Source organism: Pleuronectes platessa, chromosome 2 (genome assembly GCF_947347685.1).
Source record: "Pleuronectes platessa chromosome 2, fPlePla1.1, whole genome shotgun sequence".
In the NCBI taxonomy this organism is placed as follows: domain Eukaryota; kingdom Metazoa; phylum Chordata; class Actinopteri; order Pleuronectiformes; family Pleuronectidae; genus Pleuronectes; species Pleuronectes platessa.
Genome location: NC_070627.1, coordinates 25,614,904 through 25,628,329, shown reverse-complemented (window position 1 = coordinate 25,628,329; position 13,426 = coordinate 25,614,904). Strand labels below are relative to the sequence as shown.

The 13,426-nt window shown below is 42.8% G+C and overlaps 1 pseudogene; it reads right to left on the bottom strand.

Annotated features, from left to right (window-relative positions):
• Positions 1-1,480: 1,480 nt before the first annotated feature.
• Positions 1,481-12,810, bottom strand: LOC128446459 (solute carrier family 41 member 1-like; annotated as a pseudogene).
• Positions 12,811-13,426: the final 616 nt, after the last annotated feature.

The following is a 13,426-nucleotide window of genomic DNA, read 5'->3' as shown; positions in this document are numbered from 1 at the left end:
TTCTTCAGTCTCCGCTGTGTCCATTTTAGATGGAAGTTGTTTCTACAGAGCCTAGCTTGGTGTTGATTCAAACTCCACAGGTTCCACACTGTCCTCAGCTTATCTTTCTGTGTTGAACCAGGTCATGTTGACTTTTGTTTTTGCAGCATCTACATTCCATCACTGATGTGAACCCGTATTTTGAGCAGGAAAAACCATTCTTATAAGTAATTTTTTTGTTGACTAATTATGACCACTAAAGAATAATATAATCTGTTCAAACAAAAGTCTAATCTGTGCTCAAAAGATGTCTGTTTTTTTTCCGTCACTCAGTTCCTGTCATTTTCTCTTTATCTCCTGCTCTCTGGGACGCTCACAGTCTGTTTATCCTGATCCCTGCACACGTGTCAAACACAGAATATTCAGAATATTAATCAACAGTTCCTGAGACAGTGTAAACCATACATAGATTTGTTAACACTACAATGATAACGAACATATTCTTTTTGCAATTAATTTGTCATTATCCCCATAAATCCTCATTCATTTTGGGAAGCTTCATTCTATATAAATGTATGAAAAACATTGGACGAGCAGCCAGACTGGAAACATAACCACCAGAAGGGACTTAGACAAAGTTGTTGCATAACTATAAAAGTCTGTTCAGACTGATGAAAATTGGTATTTATTCCCCCAGCCAGCCGATATGCCAACTGTTTGTAAGCTCTAAACTAAAATCCAGTATTTCCATTAAATTGTAGTCAAGTTTGGATCCCAAACATGTAAAGGGGGAAATTAGGCTGTATACATAGGGCTATATATGGTTATCGTGTAAATTATTTTAAATTCCAAGATCTAATCTGAACAGCTACTTTCGAATGACAGAGAAAGCTAAATATAATAATAATAATAATAATAATAATAATTTATTACATAGCACTTATCTAAACAAGGTTGCAAAGTGTAATATTGTGTGTCTGTGTGTATTTGGTCGGCTCAGCCTCCGATAGCCTCTGGTTAATCTCCTTTTCCCTCTCATCTCTGTGCAGTAATAAAGTGTCAGGATTTGTAAAAATTGGGGGATAGGTCCATTTTTATTGCAGAGGTTAACACCTGTGTGTAATGTCAGTAGTTTACCTTAAAGGGATAGGTAACCCGGAAATTATAATTCTGTCATTATCTACTCACCACTCTGCCGATGCCTGGGGGTTTCTCACGTTTTTTTTTACGTTTGAAGAATTAGGCCTTCGTTACTTCAATTGTGTTGGATTTGGCTGCAATGCTGTTTACCCCTGAACTCCAAAAGTGTTTTGTATAGTCAAACATTTCACCCACCCATCCATCGGCATAGTGGTGAGTAGATAATGAGTGAAGTCTTTGGGTGAACTATCCCTTTAACACCTGGGTTAACCCTCTTATTCATTTAAAAATGCCTGCTTTGAAAACAAGCAAAAAGTCACTGGTTCTGACTGTGCACTTGCACAGCAGGGAACATAATCATACTGAAAATAATAGATTTCTTTTGGCTGAAATTAAATTATTTGCATCATGATCATTTGTTTAATCAGTATAATCAGCATGTACAGAAACACGTTTCTGTTTCAAACTCCAGTCCCAGATGAGCTGAGCGTCAGAATGAGTCTGAAGCTCAGAGCCAAGAAGCCAGTCCCCAACAGGTCACCAAGAGCTGCAAGGTATGGGATGGAGAAAGTGTCTGGATCCAGTCCCCTCTTCCACAGCCAGCGCACCATCCGCCTTGCCCCGTAAAGCAAAATCACCACCCGAATGGTGACAGTCGATTCAGATTTCAATTTGGAATATCTCTGATTAGCATGAATTAAAGAAAAGAGTCAAATTAGTCTTGTAGGATAAAACCTCTTCGCATCGGGTTATTTTACCTGAGATAGAGCAGCAGACAGGTAGCAGATGATGAAGGAGAAGGTCGTGACAGTATGGCCGCCCCGAAGGAGGTGGATGGTGTACAGGAAGAGGAGGTGACCTGGGACGACGAGGAGGACCAGGACTTTAATTGATTGAGAGTTCACGTCTGGGTAAACACAACACAAGTAATAACAAGTGTGAAGCCAATAGTGTGTTTGGCATTACCTTCAAAACAAGCGTAAGGGGGTTAAAAGAGTCTAACTTTAAACAATATACTCTTGTGATACATAAAAGCATCAGTGCTGTTTACAGATGTATCTGTAGGATAGTCAACCATGATTTTATTTGCAAATGAAACATTGATCCTCTGTTTGATGAACATCAGAAACAATGATTGATGCATCTATACTGAGCCAGTGGCATTATTAAATTCACATTTCACATAAACGTGGTTCATGTCTGGTACAAACAAGACTTTTTAAAGGAATAGTCAGACAACTTGTGGAGTTATTAATGGTCTGTATATAGCTGGAGCTGGGATCAAGTTATTACCGCTAACCTATTCATATTATGCCATATGTTGTTCTTCAAATTAGTGTTTTTAAACATCATAAACTGATTAACAAACTGATAACTTCAGTCAGAGTCAAGGTGTTTCCCCCTGTTCCTCGTCTTAATGCAAAAAGAAGGTAGGATAAGCGTTGCTAAACTGTTGTCTGGAGCTTCATCACAGCACAGAAGCGACAATAGATCCTCTCATGTAACTCTTGACAAGAAAGTTATTGTATTTCCCAAAATGTCAAACTATTCATTGAAGTTATTTTCTCCTACTATTTCACCAAAGTAGCTGGTTTGAAGTGAATTAACTGTTTGTGTCAAATCAGTTTTTGCTGAAGAACCTCCTAATCATGCCATTAGCAATGGAAACAAGGCTGTGCTATGCAACCTACTGCAAAACCAATATAACTAGTCAACAACCGTTATGTTTCTCTTTCTATTTTCGTGGAAAGAGAGATAAAGACTGCTTGAGAAATATCACAGCATAACAATTCAGCTTTATCCTCGTATATTCATCCTCTTTGAAGCTGCCATCATGTCTTCAATAAAACTCTGCCTCTGATTTCAGAATCACAAAGGCTGTTGAACGCATGCAAAAGTGTCACAAACAGAAAGGATCCAGACAAAAGCAAAACGTATAACAAAGAGCTATATTTCTGCACAAAGCCTTTAAACCAGGTGTTGGTTTCTACATCTGACCTGAGGAGAACAAGATATCACAGGGTCCAGGACAGTGCTCACTCTTTTTTAATGGAAGGGATCCAGGAACACCCCAGTGGTGGAGGTAGGTGGACATCCTGATTTCCCCCTACACCTGCATGGACATGAAAAGGTATTTATGAAAGTGTTGCCAGAGACCAGTAATGATAAAACATACAAAACCATTTCAGGATTCAGCTGAGAACAGCAGTAAGGCTGACTGTTTGTTCAACTGTTGCCGTTGTTCTCTGTCCCTCTGAGAGCCATTTGGCTGAGCAGAATAGAGGAAAAATAATTCACCAGCCCAAAAAGTAATTTGACTTGAATCTACTCAGCAGTTATTCCTAACTCTCAGGCTCCTGTGGGATGCATTTCTCTGAATGTCTGGAAAAGGCAATCTAGCTATATTCATTGTAGCATATTGCTCTTCGCTTCAGGCTGATTTCATTTTGGCTTGCAGAGGGCTAGAGCACATGGGTCATTGGAGCAAAACAGTGGGATTGTTTCTGGTCAACATGGCAGGAGGGAAGAGAGCTGAATAGGAATGCAAATGCACTTCCTGTACGGCGATGGCAAAGGAGTCTGTGGGAGCACCGCGGTTGGCAGGGATGCTGCGGAAACGGGAGCGGATGAATGCATAGTTGGCATTCGGATCCGGCTTTTGGTTCATGTAAAGACCATTGTTATGGCTCTCTACTTAGTATGTGTGGGCAGCAGACTTCAGTCAGTGAGATCTAGCCCCATGTGCCTCTCTGAGGGTCCTGACAGTGAGGAGACTTTCCCACCTCGTGACTGACTAACACTTCATACCTGGAGCCATTTCAAAGTTGAGCCTTTAGCTTTTAGCACTGTGATATATTCACTGTCAGCGTGTGGAGACCCCAGGACTTATATATAATGGGATTAGCTGCTGGGCGCCTGCACGCTTTAGCAATTTCCACATGACATCAGTTGCCATTAGGCTTTTTCTTACAATAATGAAGATACTTAGGAGGCTTAATTATCATTCTTTAGATTAAGGCTATTAAAACACCATAACCCCAAATCCCAGCCCTGCTTACTCCTGTAGGAAAATATGTCAGTGTAAATTCCTTTTCCGAGGGAGGGGAGGTAACTAATTGTTTCAGTTTAAATGAAAGGGCCATTATTCACAATTACGTCTATTATAGTCAAAGTAACCACTACTATTATCACGGTTAATTTCATATCTCTGGCCCTGTGAAATTAGGACTTGTCTGACAAAGTGTCCACTGAGCACTGAGTCATACATCCCTGCAGCAATTCTGTCTCCTCAAATGTAGTTAACAGAGATATAAACTCAAAGTTTTGAAAAAATCCCAGCTATAACAACTGTAGTTTCAGATTATTAATGATATTATATAATTATACAATATAATAATTAGTATAATGTAACCGACATAAGTGATCTAATGACTTGGCTCTTTATTGCCTTTAGTATGTTGATGTTCTCACTTCTCCGGGGAAATGCCTAATAAGCATTAACTTAGTGTATTGGCCCAAAATGAAAGCTTAATATACAACATAATAACACAACATAATTAATGTGATGCATTGCAAATAATAACCATAACGATTTTGATCTCACAAGCAACTTATAAGTAATCACAGTTAAGAGTGGAAATGAAATCATGAAATATGAGTTTACTACTGAATCGATCAATTATTTCTCTTGATAAACCATGTCTCTAAATTGTTCTAACCACTCAGCTGGGAAAACTTAACCGTATAAATCCTTGAGAAATATCTAGTTTTCAAGATTGCACCTGGTTTATCTCCTCCTCGGTCTGGTTTCATCAACTTCAAATCTACTTCAAGTAGAACTACCAGAGGTGCAGCCAGGGGGCGCTGCACAAACCCACTTGTTCTTATTGATTTTTGCACGATTTCTTATTAAGGGATGCCTTTCAACATCTGGCAAAGGGATGGCTGATGGAAATCACCTAGTGCAGCTAACTGGGGTTCATTTACATTTGTATTAATATTTTTGTATATATACTCATATATATATTTTGATATACATCATTACTTTTAAAATAAAGAATAAATGAATAAATTTAGATTTGTAGTGTATATATATACAGCAGATCTCAAATGAAATATAATAAAAATCTCCCTGTGACCCTCGTTGTTGCGGGCGGTGGTATTGTCTTACTCCAGCTTGGGTCCTCTTCGAGAGGCCTGGGTGTAACGATCTGGCAGTTAAGATTTTGTAGAAGTGTTTTCTGTTAACTGTAGATCTGTTGTTTTGTGTTTGAGTTATTTTCATGTGTGCATTCTGTTTCCTGTTTTATTTTGTAGTCTCTGTTCCTTGTGGGTTGTTTCGGTCTTCACTTCCTGTCTTGGTGATTGTTAGTCTAACTCCTCATGTGTTGCACCTGTGGCCAATTACCCCTGCCTTCCCTGTGTATATAAGCCTCTGTCTTTCCCTTTGTCCTTGTCGGATTGTCTGTTTTGCTCCTGGTTTTTGTGGTTCCTGTCCTGTGTTCCTGTCCTGCCTTGTCCTGTTCTCCTGTTCTCCTGAGTCTAGTAAGCTTCCTTGTGTTGTTGTCTTCTTGTTCTAGTTCATGTCTTTTCAGTGTTTCAATTCCTTTAGTGTTTGTTTTGCGTTTTGTTAAGTTAGTCTCTTTTTGGATTAAATACACCTTTTGTGATATACCTCTGCTACTGGGTCCATCTCCTTTCCTCAAACCGTGACACTGGGAGCTTGAGGGTTCTGCGCAGTATCTTAGCTGTTCCCAGGACTGCATTCTTCTGGACTGAGGCTTCAGTCATGCAGGAACTGCCTACACACTCTGGCCACATGAGGCCGGGCATTGTCCGGCACAAGGAGGAACCCGGGGCCCACTGCACCAGCGTAAGGTCTGGCAATCTCCCCGTTGGCTATGACATGGAGTTCTGTGACCCTCCAAGGATATGCTTCCCAAGGCCATCACTGACCCACTGCCAAACCGGTCATTCTGGATGATGTTACAGGCAGCCTAATGTTCACCACGGCGTCTCCAGACTCGTTCACGCTTGTCACATGTGCCCAGGGTGAACCGGCTCTCATCTGTGAAGATAACAGGGCGCCAGTGGCGGTCCTGCCAATTTTGGTGTTCTCTGGCAAATGCCAATCAAGCTGCGCGGTGCTGGGCTGTGAGCACAGGTCCCACTAGAGGACATCAGGCCCAAATGCTACTCTCATTGAGTCTGTTTCTAACAGTTTGGTCAGAAACATGCAAACCTGTAGCCTGCAGGACCTGTAAGGAGCTGATCCTGGTCCTGTTGTTGGGTTGATGCCCTTCTACGGCCATGTCCAGCTTCCTTGTGTAACTGCCCTTCTCCTGGTATCTCCTCCATGCTCTTGAGATTGTGCTGGGAGACCAAGCAAGTCTTCCTGGAGGAGCTACCAGTTCAATCTGATTGGGCTACACATACTGCCTCATGCTACCAGTAGTGACAAGGACACTTGCAGAACACAAAACTAAAGAAGAATCAGTCAGGAAGGATAAAGAGAGAGCAGCTGTGTCTGGCCAGCACCGGCAAAATCAAGACAACCTCTTTTTGGGGGGTTTTCTAGATTTTTCTTCTCCATTGCGTCTGTTGTCACTTTAATTTGCACCAAAGCAGGTGAAACTGATTCATTATCCCTTGTGCTTTCTAAATGGTCAGATTGATATCACTGGAATTCAACTGACTTGCCGTTATACTTTGAGGAAGTGTTTTTTTTGTTAGTGTGTTTTATATATACGTATATACTTATTATCCACTCACCGTTGATGACTGGTGTGAACACTGCCATTCCCTCAAAGTTTGGATCACTCAGGCCACCAATACTGAAGAGATGACAACACAGCACCTCTCAGTGGGTCACCTGGGTTTAAAGCTGCAGAGGTCAGCCTGTCACCTCATCTGATGATGGCCATGGCCATGATGACTGGTGTCCAGCCTGACTTTAGGAGCTCTCTGACCGGTGGAGAGCGGCAGGCCATGGTGACCAGGGCTGGGATGAGGAGCAACCAGAAGACACACACCACAGGAGGCAGGTACAACATGTCTGCAGGGCGACACAGCACAGAATATACTGGTACTGATGAGTTTAATGCAAACAGGGAATAAGAAATAAAAGGATGTAACCATGATATGAATGAATGTAGACAGCAGGTTGAGGTTTACTGCTGCTATATTCAAATGTGGACTATGCTGCCATCTTCTGGTTGAAATACGTCCCCACTGCACCACCAATACTGCTGATGCACAGTTATGTAAATGTTGATCATCTTTTGCTCCTAATATCTTTCAAAAACCCTTGTGTCATCCTTTTTGACCAACAAACAAGTATCTCTGCACGTGCTTCCCTGATAAGTGTGACATCTGACCTCTGTAACAGACAGAGACTTGACATAGAAGATATAAAAACAACACACCAGGCTTAGAAACGTTCCTGCCCAGCTGTTGCATTTTGGGTATCCAGTCTACTCTCAGCCACTTGTTTCTCTGCAGCACTGTGTGTATGTCTCACCTAGACACAGTGCAGTGATGACAGCAGTGGGGATGCTGCTGGCACACAGGATAGCAGCCTTGATAAGATCCCCTCTCCCCCTGGTCAGAACACCATGAGCCAACACTGTTACCGCTGCCAAGAAGCCCACAACTGTGCCCTGGACCTGGGAAGGGAGGACAGAGCATAGAGGATCTATTCATTATATTTATTTATTGAATTTGTTTATCAATCTATAGAACTCTCTTTCCATATTTTATCATCGAAGGAGGTATGTGTTTGTTGGTGGGACGATTGGTTGGTTTCTTTGTCAGCAGCATTACGCAATAACTACGGAGCAGTTTTCAGTGAAACTTGGGGGATGGATGGAACATGGGCCAAAAACATTTTGGTTCAGATCCACAGACAAATGGATGAGCTCAGGAATTGTGTTTACCATTGTCTTTAACATTGCAAGATAGGGTGTTTATTTGACCTTTTGTTTTTACAGATATCTCGATTCAATGACCGATGAAAAAATCGAATTTTCGGGGACTGTTTAGCTCAAATGAATGTCATTCTAGTCTTACCTACGTGTTATCTGTCTGTCTCTACGCAAAAATGACACAAAAATCATTGTAAAACCATTGGCTGAAGTGTTCTGGATTGTACTACACATTGAAGTGATGCAGTGTGTTATCCTTATTGTATAGACGTAGTATGGATGAGTGTTTCGTCTGAATGAGAGCCAGATTAGAGATCACCAAAGTCCACTGCGGCTGGGCCTCCTCCATCTGACCTGTGTTCGCCTGTGGACGTTTCCATAGACTAGTTTATGTAATCATGTGTCTCAGTCACAAGGTTTTGTTTTTTAAACAAGTCTTATCTAAATGTTTGTGTAAAAGATGTTAGAATTACCCTGATAAATGCTTTGATTTGTTATCGCTCCAAATCCAATACAAACCAAATGAAACAATAATTGTTCCATCTCGTTCTGATTGCATGTGTGTTATGTCGTGTTGTGTTGCGTTGTGTTGTGTGTGTCCCCACTCACTGCTGTTGACAGTCTGGATGCCAAAGTCATCTCTAGATTCCCCTTCAGCCCAAACAGATCTGGCACCAAGATAAGCACCTCTGAAATCTCCTTGAACATCTCCCAGTGCAGAAACACACCAGAGTGATCGTTTAGTGCACAATCTGCTCCCACTGAGCACAACACCGATACTTTAAAGTGTTTCATTTAATTTTAAAATGAAAATGTAGATTTTTTTAACCGCTGCAACACACTTCAATGAACAGTAAATGAGGACTTGAGAGTTACAGCTAGCAGCTGATGAGGTGGCTGGGTCAAAGATGTCAGATTAATTTCTTTCAAAATGACTTCTCATGTATCTCAGAATGTTTACCAGTTGGACTGGAGCATGTTGCTGGATTTGATAACTGTTTTCATGAAACCTGATCTATAACCTGATGCTTCAGCTAGCGGCTGACTGCCCTGCTGCCTTATTCAGTCACATTGAGCTGTAATACATATTTACAAGACGTTGAAAACAGGTAGAGAGCTGTCTGGTGGCTCTGCTCTGTTTGCCTCGTGCTGTCCTGTAATTTGTGTAAATATTCAGTATTCAAACACTCAAACAAACTGTTACCTGTCTGTTATTTTAAGGTAGTCACTGTCTGCTTTAGCAAGAACCCCTCTATATATTTTGTTAGATTATGTTCAATTATATTGTAAATTGCATTTGTATGCATCATCCCTATACTTACATAAACATCACATTCACTCATTTGTCTGACGCACTCGGCCCCCTGCTGCTCTCCATGTAAAAATTAACCCAAGGAAACCAGTGGTGATGATGAAATTCCATACTTGCACTGTATCCATGAGTATCCCGGCCGCCACCATACGGCACCAGGATCTGGGTTGCCATCCTCCATGAGCTCTCTGGCAGGAAGCCGTGAGGTGAGCAGGTCAGTTTGCATGCGAAGTCCCTCAGCTTCCATCCCCTTGAAGCCCAGCTCCAGACTCAGTTAACCCTTCCCTGCCTGAAAAGTCCAGCTGGAGGTGTCACCAAATATTTGTGTGAAAGGCATCAAGCTTCTCCAGAGGGATGTAATGTTCTTTCTCCACAGAGGGGAGAGAGAGTATTCCCTTTTTTTTGGGGTTTCCAAGTCGTCACCTCAGGCTCTTTGAAAGTCACTGGTGATGGTTCTTGACTGAAATCAGTTGTTCAAAAAGTTGTTTGGCAAAAAACTGTGATGACACAACAAGCTTGTTTGTTCTTCATCTTTCTCTCCCACAGGACAACAACGTAAAGTACTGTGCAAATGTCGGACTACTCGAAGGAAGCTGCTTTCCTAGACTTGAATGGATGAAACACACACACACACACACACATTGACACTCATGCACACACACGGGTCCACTTAACAGCAGATCTATGAGGCCTCTTCTACCACTCTGCTACTGACAGACCACACACACACACACACACACACACACACACACACACATATTCACGTCCTCCTCTCATGCCTCACTCTTCAGCAGACGGGCTGCCGAGCTGGAGCGCTGGAAGCTGGGTCTCTCCCGGGGCCTAAAGAAGGTCCAGGTCCTGTAGGACAGAGACATCCAGAAGGCCAGCAGCTTCTTCTCGGCCCTCCTGTGCTGTTGCTCCTTCTCCTCCTTCTCCCTCCACACGTCCCTCTCTTTCTCCTCACTGCTGTGCAGATGGCCCGCGTGAGCTTGACCACCGTGGAGCCCCTTCCTCATTTTGATAAGGGGAAGGCCGGGATGCGAGCTGGGAGTTGGGTCACTGATAGACGGTGGGACTGAAGAAGTATGGAGCTTGTGGTAGTCCCTGCCAGGGTTCTTCTCTCTGATTGGATAGATGAGTCGTGACGGCTCTCTGTGATGGAGACAAGCCTGTTTGTGTGTGTCTGAGAGAGAGAGAGAGGGAGAGAGGAGGGGGATGCTGCAGACGTCTGCGTTCTAGCGAGGGGACCGCGCTGTATCAGGAGTCCTCTTCTTCAGTTGTCCTGCTGCTCCTGGTTTTGAGACTCAGAGGATGCTGCAGCTGTGTGCTTTGATAACAGCTCCTCCTTCCCCTGCTCCTCGATGTCCTCACTATGAGTGGCTGACGCACTGTGAGCAGCAGCAGGTGCCGTACCTGTCACCGACACGTGGTGCTGCTGATGCGTGTACAGGACACAGTTTGTCCTGCTCGACTGGAGAGAACACAGGCAGTCACGACCTGGACCTTTTCAGGGTGACGTTTCATTACGTCACTCACCTGTCTGTTCCGTTACTATTCTCATACCATTTGCTATCCCATTAAAAGATAATGTCAATATTTGCATTGTACAGTTTATAACATAGTAGCCTCCACATACACTCAAACTGCTGCTTGTAATAGGATGATAAAAAAAAGTCACATTCTGACACTTTGTTCTTGTTTTCGCCTCTTTGCCCTTTTCTTTCCATTATATAATGCAAATACATGCAAATAGATGGAAGGAACATAAGCACATACACATACGCACATACACACACAAACACCTACTCACACACACACACACACACACACACAGAGTGACTCAGCTGAACAGTGTCCTTGAGACATGACTCAGAATAGTTGCTCCACTGCCTGCAGCTCCCCCCTCTGACTGCTGCCTGTAATTTGGATTATGAAGCAACAGCTAGTACGAACAGTGCGGCTGTACCTGAGTGTATATGGCGTTTGCACACACACTAATTTGATGGCTCGGTGGAATAAGAAGAGTTTTCCTTCAGGCAATAAGGGGTTAAAGGTCTGCAGACAGAATCCTAACTCAAGTCAAAGTCGGTCCAGAGAAAACACGAGTGATGCAGAGCTTCCTGAACCTGTCCTTTCCTTTCACATACAGTTATGTCTCTATGGCCTCTGTAGCTGCCGCTCTGTCATCACGTCTCAATGTCACTGAAGATTCACTGCAGCTCTGTTGTGATGATTCAGATGTACAGGGGGAAAAGGGGGTTGTCTTTTGATTCAAGCTCCTTGCCCCCTGTGCATCCTTTTTTAGCAGATTTAATGGAGCCCAAATATGTTCGAATGGAAAAATAATATCACTTTTCAGACTGTCATCAACTGCTATCTGATTTAAGTTAGCTGGAGGAACTGTCTATTTACTGCCATGGATAAACAATCACAATACAGAGAAGGTTAGACTCTCTATCTACACCGAAAGAAGTGTTTACAAACTTTAAAACAAGTTTTATTCAAAGTTTGGGTTAGTATAACTTTTAGCAAACCTAAGATCCATATATATGCATTTATATTTTTCTCAACAAGGCTGCAAATAGTATCTACACAAGTTTTGGAGTGTAAAGGTTTGTTTCCATTTGGTGCTCATGGACGTTAGTGTTCATCCTGCTTTCTCCTGCACACTCTTTATGTTCCATAGACTTTACATTGTGAAATTGTCAGGAAAAATACAACTTACTCGTGAAAGGGTCTGGAAAAATAATGATGGTGGTGGAGAGTGGTTGTTTGTGGGTGAAGAGACTTTCTGGGGCCACCGGCAATATTTTTGGTTTCAAAACAACAAGTGGTAAACAAGGAAAAGGCTGAAAGGTCGAAAGGTCGAAAGGTCGAAAGGCAAAGTGCCAACAGCATAGCCAGCTGTTTTAATATAAATCTAGAGGGCTAATGTCAGTTACTGTTACTTTGCCAGGATCTGTTAATTTGTTCCCATGGGGCCAGGTCCCTTTACAGACTGATGAGGTCACTGTGACCTGCAAACTCACAGCACCAGTTAAGTTCAGAGAGACACAGAGACATTGAGAGGCACAGAGACAGAGACACCAAAGGACAGATATGGTTATATTGTCAGAATTAGGCAGTCCGTCATCCAAGTGGAATAATGATCAGATCATATTCCACTTAGCTGCGTCCTGATAAGACTTCAGTCAATGGTTCAGTCAAACATGTCCATGCTTTGCATTTGCTTGTGAGTTTTGGTGCAGATTACTTTGGACCTCTCCCACTGTAGTTTAAACTGGCGTTGGAGTTGTCTGATTCAACAGCAGCCTGCGTGTCACTGACATATGCCTGGTCCAGCAGCAGGCCGGCCGTCACCATGCCCAGCCCGGCCAGCAGGTGTGAGGGCAGCACCTGGAGGCAGATCACTCTGGACGACTCTCTGGAGGAAACGTGGAGCTTCTCCTCCTCCATGTTGGCAGGACAGCAGCAGCTGCTGATTCAGGTCGAACTCGCTGCCAAGGCTCTGTGGTCATACAAGCCCGACTGCTGCCAACCACAGGAGCCAGATATTGTTTGACTTTCATCTATAAGGCAACGTGTCCTGAAGAACTTCTGCTTGGTGCAGCAGAGCTGTTATCTCCTCTATACAGTTGATGACTGCAGAGCAAGATGTCAAACTGTTCTTTAAACTACTGTTGACTGTGCTTGAGGCTGTTCTCTTTTTACTGCACATTTTCTGTACAGTAAGTCTTTTAGTCTCAACTGTGTGTGTGTCCGTGTGTGTGTGTGTGTGTGCGCGTGTGTGTGTGTGTGTGTGTGTGTGTGTGTGTGTCCTGGTTATGAGAAAGAGATGAATTGTGGTATACATAACATTTTTTTTTCCACAGAATTAAAAACTAGAAGGAGAATATAAACCCAGTTGCCTTGCAGCTAAAACAAATGTAGTCCAATATAACTTCCTGCTTGTGATGAAACTGTTTTAGAGGCGTTAAAACAGCCCTATATGTTATATTTTGGAGGCTGCATTTTGTGGTCCAGTTATAGCATTACAGGTGTTACCATTGTTTTGTCTACAGTGTTTATTTCA